The sequence below is a fragment of the Struthio camelus genome, chromosome Z, assembly GCF_040807025.1.
Source record: "Struthio camelus isolate bStrCam1 chromosome Z, bStrCam1.hap1, whole genome shotgun sequence".
Classification (NCBI taxonomy): Eukaryota; Metazoa; Chordata; class Aves; order Struthioniformes; family Struthionidae; genus Struthio; species Struthio camelus.
Window position 1 is genome coordinate 56140212 of NC_090982.1, and position 12675 is coordinate 56152886.

The following is a 12675-nucleotide window of genomic DNA, read 5'->3' on the forward strand; positions in this document are numbered from 1 at the left end:
AGATGATACCCAAGTGGAAATACTTAAAGAAAAGTGTTACTATAAGGAGAATTGTAAGCAGTGTAAAACTTACACTATGGCTATTTAATATCTTTCTCTCATCACTGCTCCTTCGATGCAGTGTTTTAAAAGTAGGCATATGTAGGTCATGTGCAGCACAGTGAATGCATTAAAGCACTTAGCTAGAAGCAGGGCGAACTGAGGCAGGGAGGGGTTGCAGAAGATGGCTACAGGAATGTTGTCCCTACTTGGGTTCCTCTGTAGCAGTAAATTGATACATTGTATCTTGAATTAGGCTGCACAAAGCTTTCAGTTCTACTTGATAAGATGAGCTTAATTGGCGTTAAGAAAATAAAGCAAGGTAAAGGAAGATGTACAAATGAAAGAGAGGACTTGGCACTTTATTGGATTTTGAGGCCTGTGAGCCATGTGTCTTAATTGGGGCCAGTTGGGATCATTTAATAATTGCTGTCAGAAGATCAAATTTAATTCTCTTTATAAAAAGACCACAGTGGGATAGAGTTAAACAAATTGTCATCTGAGGTTTCAAATGAACGAAGCTTTAATTAGGTTGATTAGGATGCTGTAAGAGAGAGAGAGAGTAAGGAACAGGAAATTGATGAATCTGCTGTGTACCATGTTGGACCTTATATGACAGTACTGTCAAATATCTTCATTTCAAGAAGGTATACATTAGCATAAAGGGCTATAGTGCTAAAACAGCATGTATGTAAAAATGCTTTAAATGTATACGGTAATTATAACTTTCTAAAATCAGTGATTTTAAACACAGATGCTAACATTTTTATAATCATAATCTTGCCCTTGACATTACTTTCATATATTTAAAACCTACTAAATGATCTTCTATAGTTGTTTACTTACTCATAGATGAGAGTTATAGTATATTTACTAAAAGGACTCAGAATTTCAATGTTGTGTAATAAATATTCACCTTAATTACTTCTCGGAACATTTGCATGAACAAATTCCCAGGTTTCATATCCCCAGGTGTCCAGCAAAGAAACAGTCAAAAATGAAGGTAGCATGAAATATAACTGGTGGAGAAAGGGCAGATCTCAGCCGTGTTTACATCCCAGCCGTGGATTCAGTTCTTTATAGTACATTGCCTACTGATTTTGCCACAGCTTTCTGGGTCTAAGAATATTTTGTCAGAAATAACCTAGCATGTCAATAGAGCTAGAAAAGTGTCGTTTCTGAGAAAACATAATGCGCATTCAAGGCCACAGGAAAGATTTAGCTACTATATCTTTGTATTGATTGTGTTTTGGGTTTTTTTCAGCGTACTTCTAGGACAATAATAAAGTGAGCAATGCTGGCAATGATCCGTTTAAAAAAAAATGCTCATTCAAGACAGAACAGAGACTGTCAAGCAAATTGCGCAGTATTTCCCTGTGCAAATTAAGCACATTTTGTGTGTCTATTTTCTACTGATGTTTGTCAGGAATGCTGACTTTTTGCATTGGTATTGCCAAATGCAATGTGTTTTGTATGTGTAAGAAATAAAATAAATAAATCCAGCTGCATGTGCTAATGGAGTGGTTACAGCTGGGGTTCAGTAGGCAGGGCGTAATGTTCACTTGTGGCTTTTGTAGTTCCAAATAGTGTTGGGTTTACCTCTGTGGTAAACACCTCCTGTTTCAGTAGAAAATTTGCTTCTACAGGGCTTGAGGTGAGAGCTATTAGGCTCCAATTCTGTGAAAAATTAGAAGCACAAATCCTCCTGTGGAAAATATGTATTAGTTACCTGGTATAATTTTCAAAAACTGAATATGAACTACAGTGTAGTTGAACAGCATACTAAATTAGGTGGGGCTTTTCATGCTTTTCAAAGTGGTTCAAGATGGATCTTTAGTATCTAAAGCGCAGCTCTTTTAGCTCTTTATCATATCAAAGCATAAATCATCAGTGTGTTGTATATCTTATGTTTTTCCAGTTCTCTCTCATGAATATTGTTAACGCAAATATATTTATTGCTTGCCCCTTCCTCTACCACCAAGTACAAAGAAATCTGTAGACTATCCCACTAGGCCAGGACAACAGAAAATTCCTGCCTCAATAGACAAAAGAAGCCAATTGTTTCAGGCACCTTGCCCATTTTGTCTTCCACTAGGCATCTTTTTCCTTTTTTTCCTTCATAGAAATTTCGATGTTATCTTTTCCTTTTTATAGCATTGTCTGTTTGTGCATCTTTTCTAGTTCCAAACTAGTTGGGAATATTTGGATCTTCCAGCCTCTTGTCAAGATATAGCTAGGAGGGAGAAATCAAGTAGATTTGGCAAATGAATGATGGTGTGCTAGCACTATCAAATATGGCAGTGCACTTTGTTTCTCAGTAGCCTGATTTATAACTGATACCTCATCCTGAACGTGTAAAATTCTACACATGAGACATAATATGCACAAATTTCTATTCTGTGGCTTAAAAGGGATCTCAGAATTTTGTAATCGCAATATAAATATGGCTTTTTTTATACTGGTGCCAGTATCCTTTTCTTTCTTTCCTTTTGTTTTTTTAGAACAGCTGTAGTCTCAGTTCATGTGTTGCTATTTAAAATGTGTTTACATTGTGTATTTAAAAGCAGCAACCTGTCCTAATTTCTGAGCTTTGTCATTAGAAAAAGACATATATTTCACAGAGAGAGGCAGTTCCTCACTCCTATTTAGTGAAATGCAGGTGTTTTAATTTTTTTTATTAGCCTTATTATGTACCTGACATACATTTCATCTCCTTTTGTCCTTGGGAAAAAATGCCTAAGTGGGAGTGGAAGCATTAATGTAGACTTTTCAGCTGTCATGGTCATTGGGAAGATTGATATATTTCCCTTGCCTTTTTTTCTTTTTCTTTTTTTTTTTTTTTCATTTTAAGCCTGCAGCTGTCTCTGGGCAAGCAGTGAGTTCAGGGAGTGTCATAGTTTTTATACTCATATTTATCATATTAACATTTACACTGAATGAATGAGCAGTTAGTGGCTCAGCAACTCTCCTCCATGCTGTACAGTCTACTTTACATTTCAGAATAACTATATTTAACTCTTGACATTTCTGAGAAGGTCAGGAATTAAAGGGAAAAGAGTATGTTTCTAGAACTGTGTATACAAGAGAAGAGAGAAGTAGGACATTTTTGTGTATGATCATTCCTCTGTAAGAAATGATTGCCAGAAGAAGGATGTATTAGTGGTCCTAGGTTGCTTTAGAAAACTAATAAATGTACTTAGACGAAAGTTATGCATTCAAGTCTGTGCTGTAGGAAGGCCAATTTCTGTTTCTGTGACACTGTAGTTGTAGCTGAGATGGTCTAATGGCATAAACAAGAGAAGGTTTCTGGGCAGAGGTAATATATTTTATTAGACCAGCCCCTGCAGCTGGAAAAAAAGATGAGCTTTTGGGTACACTGTGGATGCAAAAAAAGGCTTGTGCACCCAAAAGACCATTTATTTTTTCCAACTCAGTTAATCTATATTCAATATTACCTCTGCCTACAAAGCTTGTCTAACTTCTCTTTCAGTGCTAGTGATGGATCTGTTCTCGTGTTTGCATTAGTATAAAGGAGTAGCTTCATAGAAATCAGTGGCATTATCTGGATTTAAAATTATATCTAGCTGAGAGACAGTCCATCTTTGACATGTCAGTGATTGCTGTGGGTGTCTGAATGAGTCATATAAAATAAAGTGTATTGATGCAAAAATAAAGCAAAAAAACAAAATAAATAAAGGTCTGACACATTAATAATAGTCAATTCATTCTGAATCAAATTTTTCAAGCCTGGAAAGAATAACAGCAACTATTAGTTATTTAGTTTGACAGATTGGCACATGCAGGTTTTGTAATCTCCATGGATCTCCCAAGATTTGGTCATATTTTGAGGAATTTCTGTGGCTCAAAGATATCCACTTGAAGGCTTTCATATTTGCTTGTTTTAGTTTCCTGGCTGGATGCTGAACTGCGCAGCTAACACCATGTTAGGTCAGATCCTTAAGAGATATTGCCCCCTTTTGGCTTGAATAGCTAGCCTAATTCAGGGTGTTATAGGTTGTTTCCACTGGGGCAGGGGAACAGCTAAGGGACTGCAGTACTTTTTAAATGTTGTTTGTTTACAAAAATGTCATATATCTCTGAATATAACAAGACAAAAGCACAAATTAATGTGCAATATTAAGTATTGATGTGCAACTCACAGTTTGAGTCCCTTTTCTCATGAGCTCAAAAGCTATTTCTCTATTTTAGCTTTGCTTCAGGGCTCTACACCCAGTATCTTTTTAACTGAGCAGTCTCACAATTTCTCTCAGTTTTCTGTTTCATGGTCACAAATCACAAACCTTCATTAATTAGCACCTAACAAAGTTCTATGCTGTCTTTTATTCAAGTATCCAGGTCCATATGACCATAGAAGTTATGCTCCTCGGTAGTAACCCTACTCCCTGTATCGTATTTCATCTTCCAGCCATTACTCCAACAGATCTTAAAATGGTAACACCATGAGCAGCATTCCCAGTCTGAAGAAATAAGTTATATAATCTTAATATATAGTTTTCTGTCAATATATATTTCCATCACTAACCCAAAACAATTTGCACCTAAGCTTTTCCTTGACAATTTTTGTCACTTTCAGTTTGATCGTGTTGGAAAGGATTTCTTTCATCAACCCTCTTCACAATGTTTCTTTTGAATCTGCTATCAGGGGAAGGCCCACACATTTTCTTTTAATGAGGCACTTATTCATATCTCAGTTTTTCTGCTCTTAATTTCTACATTTATGTTCCCCGTTTTAAGGTTCCTTCATCCTGAATTCTGTCCCTATTCTACTTCCTTGGATGAGCCTTCCTAATTCTCAGCTTAGTCCTTGAACCAAATACAGTGCCCAAGCACTTATTTCTCAGGATTTTAGAGACTTTGGGTTCTTATTATGCTTTGTCCTGGTGAATTAAGCCACAAAATTCCTGCTTTAAATTTTTTTTTTCTCTAAAAAGTTCCTGAAATGTTTCATTTGCAAATATGCATGATACCCTTTTTAAAATAAGGTTATTGAGCTTCTACAATCCAAATCTTTTTCCTCCTCACAAAGATGAAGTGATGATACAGCATAAACTTAAAATAACAGAACTCAGCCTTTGTCATTATACATAGACATGTATAATTACAGTGCCTGCTGAGTGAGAAAAAGGAGGATCCTGGTTTAGAGGATATAAAATTCCTTTGCAACACATAGGATAAAGAAGAAGGAGACAGTCTGTGTAGAACTGATCAGGTCCACCTGCTTTCCCTAAAATTCAATTCTTTTCTCCATCTTTGTCTGTCTATTGCTATAAGACTAATTGTTGACCACAGGTTAGCGACTGCCATCTCAAGCTTTCTTGTCTAAGTGGATGTAGCAAGTTTGCTTGCATTTCTGTAAATTATGAGACGACGGTGATCAAGCATCTTTTGTGATAAGGAAGAATCATTTTGGCAAGTAATCCTTATTTTCTTAGATAGAGAAGAATCTAAAACTTTCTGTCACTGGTATCAGCATTACCAGACACTTGTGCCCAGGTTCAAACTCTGATTTGGAATTGCAGTGCACAAGTTTTTCCAGTCATGCTTGGAGTTCCCCCTTGGGATTCCTGATTCTTAAAAGCCGTTGAGGGGATTCATGTTCCTGACCACAGACTTCCTCACATACAAGCGCTAGTAACAAATCTGCAAATCTAGTTGTAACCACTGCCAGAGGCTGCTTGCAGGTGATGCAATGACTTCGCGCCAGAGATCTTAGACGTTTCCCGTAATAAGCCAACAGTCTCCAAAGTCCTTTGTATTTGTGTGCAATACCGCTTGCAAACTATAAGCACTAGTATGAAATATGTTTTTAAAAATAGCTAGACCAAGACCAAAGTAGTTCCAAAAGACTTTTTGAGTACAGAAAATGCTAAATCATACTGTGTTGACCATTGAAATGGTTCCCTTTCTCCTCCAGCCCATGAAATGACAGACTGAATTTGTAAAATGCCTTCCCTGACATTTATTACACAGCTATGAGCTAAAATGAAATCCAATCCAATTATTAGCTCAAAAGTATCCAGACTCCTAGCTGAAATTCCAGCGGTCCAGTTTCCCTGCTCCATTTTCGGATAGGTTCACATTCCTAGTCACTGTCTCCATTTCAGACCAATTAGGTGATTCAGTTTTCAATCCCTTATTCCCTTGTATTATTAGCTTGTCTGATTCAATAAACTGTTATGCTTGAGCCAGTCTCCCAGGCATTTCAAGGATCCTATTCCATATTTATTTGTCAGACTCCCATTATGTCTGTCTAACTGCCATAGGTACATCATGAGCCTAATCCTGAACCCATCAACTTTGCCACTCAGACTACTGGCTTTCCATTTTTTGAACTGGGTGATAGGTACACACTGAAATAGCACCTGCTCATCATTGTAGATTTAAAAGCAACTTTTCATGGGTGCTTTTTTTTAGTATGCTAGCATTTCACTCAATTGTTTCCCTTAAAATATGCATTACTGCCTGCATTTGCTTAACAAATCAAATCTTCATCTACTCCTCAAAAATGTTGTGAACTAGCCAACTCTTCCTTTCTTCATCAAGCATAGCAGGCACATATTTGTTCTTATTGGGCTGTAGGCAATCAGTTTTCATCTAGATTTCTAGTGGTTGCTTCCTCTTTTGGTGCACCACTGCAAGGAATGACTCACCAGCTGTGGCAAATTCCACAGTCCCTTGGAAGGCCTTTGGCCTCCTTTCATGGATCTTTATCAGCAAATCCAGGTTTGCTATAACATATCTGTGCTGCTCTGAAAACCCTGATTGATTAGGCCTGATAGACAACTCTCGGCACATCGTCTGGAAGGTAAAGGAGCATCGTCTGGAGGTCTGAAGTCGCTCCTTTCCTTTTCCTGGAGGTGTGGATCAGCTTAAATTGATAAGTGCATACAGAGTCTGGATAACTCAGTCTTTTCAGAAGCAGTTTCTGTGGTACGATGACAGTAGGACTACTGTTAGGCAGTACCATCTTCTGAGGTATTTTGGAAATGGTGCTCCATTTAGCCAAACAAACCTCAGGGGAAAACTTTGCAAAACAACAGCAAGTGAAGCTTTTCCACCCATGTGGCATAAGTTCTTGCTCTGAGATAACTTGGTACTGTACTTCAGTTGTAAGCTACAGTGACTTCAGTTGTCTGATTTAAGGGAGCTGAAAGTATTCTTAAAATTGGTTTTAGAAGTGTTCAACTCCAAATTGCAGACATTTCACAGTGCTAGATCTTCTCATGCCACTTCCTCCTATGCATACAAGTAATAGTATTGATTAAGAAAACACTAAGTTGGTCCTCTTCTCAGCTGGAAGAAGAACATAAAAAGGAAAAAAAAAAATAGAAGTAAGGAATCTATAAAAGAAAGACAGGAATTTTCTGAAATTCATTGCTACATTGTCAATATAATGGGAATATAGGCAAATATCAATGAGAAAAACAAGTAAAATATATCTCCTTAAGCTGAGACTACTATAATAAACACATTCTGCTATCCCTTACAAAAAAAAAAAAAAAAGCAGGGTGTGCCAGTACCAGTTAGGGAATAGAATCTTACAAATTCACAGATACTTTCAAAACCAGTAGTAAAATTAGTGAAATATGAATTCAGACCAAATTATTAAAGTTTTCTCTAAAACATTAAACTAATGATTTAAATGCAGAGATTGATTTTTGCAGGTTGTGAATTAATTCTCTTTGCTTGATGCAGAACTTTATTACTCTTGAATTTTCCTCTCTGTTATAAATTAAATGCACTCTGCAAATCAGCAGGTAGACAGTATTACTTTTCCAAAATATGTTTTGTCTCAGATTGGATAAATGAGAAGATTAATAAAATTCAGTACTTAAAAATTACAGAAATTTTCTTTATGTTCAGCCTTTTCCAGTTTGACATATTCTAGTAGTCTGTAGTATTTCATATATTATGTTATATCCACGATGGCTTAAATGTTTGTTTTATACTTCCTGTAGCAAAATGCACGAACTCTTGAGAGTTAAATTTAGCAGATTAAAATGAGCTCCCTTCCACATCTTTTAATGTGGCAGTCTAGCCATAAGATCAAAACACATGAATGTAGGTTCTGTTTAATCAGTGTTGTGGACAGATGTTTGAAACCATGCGATGACTCAGATTCATTTGTTGCGTGGCTTTCTGCCTGGATAACCATACTGTACATTGGGCTGTTTCTGCATTACTGATGTATTGCCGTGGTGATGACATATGTAATTTTGTCATAAAGTTTCTGTTAATGGGCCAAGTTGTGTCCTCTGTAGTGACCAACCAACCAAACCACACTGAATGTGAAGGACCACTTCTATCTTGAAGGTAATGTCTGCTGATCTCAGTGGGATAATATCAGAGATGAATGTTACTTTCACCCTTTTCTGTATTTATCTTAACTTTATCCAGCATAAGGTGACAGACTTGAAGTGATCAGTGTCTTTATTTGATGCAGGTTGCCCATTTATCTCTTTACTGTGGCTGTCTTTTCCTGTATATGACACTTCATCAGCTAGGGCTTTTACAGATAACATTTTAGTGACAATTTTACTTGAATACGTACGACCTGATGTAGATTTTCATGGTTTTGTGTTGTTTTTGTGGGCATTTTTTCGTAGAACAAGTAGCTAATGAATTCTTACTCAGTACATTTAGATTTTAGTTTAGAATCTGATTCAAAATTCTTTGGAGTAAACAGAAAGGCTTGCACTGATGTCATTGATCTTTGAATTGACTTTTATTTTTCAAGATAAGATTGGTAAGAGAATGGGGACAGCGTTTTTGTTTGCTTCCTTACATCTTGATAACAAAAAAGGGTTCGTTTGATTCTTTAATTTTGATCTAATTAATCCACTCAGAATGCAAGCCGCCTAATGGAACAGAGACATCTTTATGGCAAGTTTGTTTCTTTTGTAAAGCAACCATGAAAATACTAATCCCCAGCACATTTTAACTTAGTTTTGCTCTGGCTGCCTTCTTGTTTAGAAATTAAATATTTTGACTCTCCTGTTTTGTGTGACTTGTTCAAAGAGCTCTCTGTCTGGGGTGTTGCAGCAGAGCAGATTCAGACAGTTCTGCTCGGAGAAGGAAGTGGAGAGTTTTGGTTCCCATTTTGCACTTCTGGAACAGTTTAGGGAAGGAAGCACCTTTACACCTTTTATTGTTCGTGGTTGCTGACATCATATCCTTCCCTGACCGCTCTGTGCGTGTTTCCTGCCATTCTGTCAAGATTCTTCTGTGTTGCAGAGAGGGATAGTGTGTGTGTGTGTGAGTGTGTGTGTGAGTTTGTGTGTGTGTGTGTGTGTGTGTGTGTGTGTGTGTGTGTGTGTGTGTGTGTGAGTGAGTGTGTGTGTGTGTGTGTGTGTGTGTGTGAGTGAGTGTGGGGGGGGGTCTGCATGTGTATGCTTGTGTGTCAATGTGTTGAAAGAGAGTGGCTGAATGATCTGCAGCACTAGGTTAAGCATTAGGGTTTTTTGCCTTCTCAAGGCTCAGATCAATCTCCTCTCAGCTTTGGCAGAAGCTCTTTGCCTCTGCCAAATCATATAGTGAACAGAAGCCCGCCAAAAATGAAGTTCCTCTTTTTGTAAGCAGACTCATTTTTTGTAATGTTTGGGTTTGCAAAAAGAAAAAATGCTGAAGACTGTAACACCATGGCATGTAACTATGTATTTCTTTAAATGCAAATTGTTTACATGTAACCATGTCATTATGTTGGAAAGTTTCTTTTATGTGGAAAGCTATTTCAACAAAGCTTCTGGAATTATTTTAAGTTCCTTTTTAGATTCTCTTGCATAATGAAAGCCTGCGGTGCTATTTAAGTTTTGTAGTACTTTCAAGTTTTCTAGCTAGTGTGCTTTATTTGTGTTTGGGAAGTACAGTCCGATCAGTTAGCAGGAACTTAATCCTGCAAGAACTTTCAAAAAAGTATTGGGAGCATGGCTGAAGTCCTAAAGCAGCCATGGAGATTTGTTGGTCTCCATAGTTCTTTACAGTCTAGCTGACCCTGAAGATGCCAACCTTTGAAGGTTATCAGCCTTGAATCAGATGTCTTGATTCACTCATCTGAATCCAATGAATCTGGAATCAATCCAACAGTCTGCTTTTGTGTATGTGCATGCATATCTGTACGTACTAATGAAATGAACAGAACATAGACAGAGTAAGTATAGCACACAAAGCTGCATGTGTTGGTATGCATGTATGTGTATAAATAGTAAGACTGACATAGAGAGTACTATAGCATTTCCAGTTTGTTTCTAGTTGCAGTAAAAATAGCAGAAATTATAAAAAAGGAAATATTTGCTAGACAAACTCATTTGAAATGAGACTAGTAAGCAAAAAGCAAATGAGAGCTATTTTTTCATCAATGAATTCAAGAAAAGGTAACCTACTGCCTGTTGGAAGTCAAATTACATTTCTTCACAGATTGTGTGTTAGATATACATGGTCTAACCCATTCTTTTTTCTCCTTCAGCCTCTCTCAGATTGTATGATAATATGTAATAACAAAATCGTCCTTGCTCCCTTCACCTTTATTTTCTTCCTCATCTATTTTTCCACTTAGAGTAAAATTAGTGTACTTAGTGGATTGCTCCAGGTAATGAAGAACAAAATTCATCTCATCAAGTGTTGCATGAATTAGTTTAAGATAATTTGGGGTAGATCATAGGAATTTAAGTGTTCTGACTCTAAACTGTCTATAAAAGTTTTTGTTGTTTGAAGACTGGAATGTGGAAACTGATGTGTGTGTCTTAAATGTGGAACTGAATAAGTGTGTGGGAGGGACTCACCATATTGCTACTCCATGAAGATTTGTGTGTGCCTTTCCTGAGTTTTTCTCAGTATTCAGTGATTTTTCTGTACTCATGCAGCACCAGAATCTTGATCTGCAAAGCAGCTCTCATCTGTGCTAACCCTGTCACCACTGCTCTAATCTGCCCACCCTGACCTTCCACCTTCAAGTGAATAAGAGCTTAGGCAGGCGTAGTGCTGTAAGCCGATAGTGCCACCGGCTTCAGCTGAATGAAAGGAAAGGAAATTGTTCCATATGCATTTGCTGTGGATTAGCGTATTGGCTTACTGTTACAGAGAAAGCCTGTTAGGCTCCTTTGGGTCCTGCATGTGCATGGGAAACACCATTCTAACTTGCTCTTTGTATCAGAGGTAAGACTATAGGAAAAACAGGAAAGAAACCCAGTCCAAGGAAATTTAAAACTGTTTCTAAAAATAGCCTGGGTTTGTTTGTCAACACTGAATATCAGATAAGACCGGCTCCTAGCTTTGTTTAGAAAAAAACTTTGTTTAAATACTTTTATTCTACTTAATTTATTTCAATGTCATGCACTTTTGTTTTTGTGGTAAATACGATCAAGAGCCATTATGTCTTTTTAAGCACTGAAAAATTGCTGAACTGTGTTCAAATAGGTGAAAAGCAGCAAAAAATTTTTTGCAGTCTTTACACTTTATAATGTTGACAATACAAATTGTCCCATGTTACATGCCATATCCTGCATTATAGTAAGGATTCAGTTAGGGTGATATAAAGAGACAGTCATGTACAGAAAGGTAGTGCATATTATACTTGCAATTTTGTTTTACCCAAAAAATTAATTGTGTCATACTGGCTAGTTCTAAAACTTCAACTGACTGCTTATTTGTTAGCTCATTTGTTCTTAGAGTGATAAAACACTGAGCAGCTTAAAGTTTAATATATGCAAAGAAAATCAAGAGACGATTGAAGATCAGAATGAGTGAAGTCTAGCTTTTCTACCTCAGTAGCTTTGAATCAGAGCCAAATAATGGATTAAATGGCCAGGACATCGGCTTAGTGTTACGTAACATATTGTGGGAATTGAGCAGGTTGGCTGTGAGACTATGAGCTTAAAATAAATAAGGAAACACCAACCTCTGTTTTAAAATGATTAAATTTTGATTAGTAAATAAGTATTTTAATACAATGTAGAACTAAGTAAAAAACTTTAAAAATCATGTAGTGATTCATTTTCGTATTGGTTTTCTCCTCTGCATTTAAAAGAAAGCTATGCGGTTATGTTCCAAACATATAAATATGAAAATATGGTAAACAAAGGTGAAAAAGGGAAAAGTGTAAGCATCTTACTTTTATTTTAGTACGATTGAACATCATTTATGTATTTTCTTATATGTTATCTAGTCTTTTGTTGCTTAAAATTATTTTACAATTTTTTTATTTTTAAAAATTATTTTTGTGATTTATGACATTTTGTGAAACAGGGAAGGCTTCTGCATGTATTTTTGTGTGTTACATCTAACTGTCCTGAGTTTTGCAATTCCACTGTTATTGTAAGGCTCAGGGAGCTAATATCAGTTCGTTATAAAAACTATGAAAATATTTGTTCAAAACATTCTTCATTTATCGTCTGTCCTTATTACTCTGTACCCCGTAGCTTGGCTCCTTGTGTAGAAATTCTTATAAGGAAAGATGTATGTTATAAATCACCCACCAAAACGGCTTGGAACTTACTTTGAAATGAAATAAGGGAAAGCACACAACTTTTTTCTTGAAGTAGCTTGGGTAATACTTGCATAGTCCGTATTCCTAAAGAATAAGTTTAAAAGTTTTGGATTTAAACTAGCTGATATTTTTCG

General features: G+C 36.5%; 1 protein-coding gene across 15 annotated transcripts in view; it reads left to right on the plus strand.

The window, feature by feature from the left end:
- Nucleotides 1-12675, plus strand: part of LOC138060871 (myocyte-specific enhancer factor 2C) — a 566075-nt gene that overhangs the window by 472623 nt on the left and 80777 nt on the right. The window contains exon 1 of one of the 15 annotated variants that reach the window (XM_068926646.1): nucleotides 8245-8373. The exons of 12 other annotated variants lie outside the window; for them this stretch is intronic. The gene's annotated coding sequence lies outside the window, so the exon portion shown is untranslated. Of the gene's footprint in view, nucleotides 1-8244; nucleotides 8374-9895; nucleotides 10208-12675 lie in introns of those variants that run through there. 2 more of the 15 variants (XM_068926649.1, XM_068926648.1) reach the window with 2 other exon arrangements.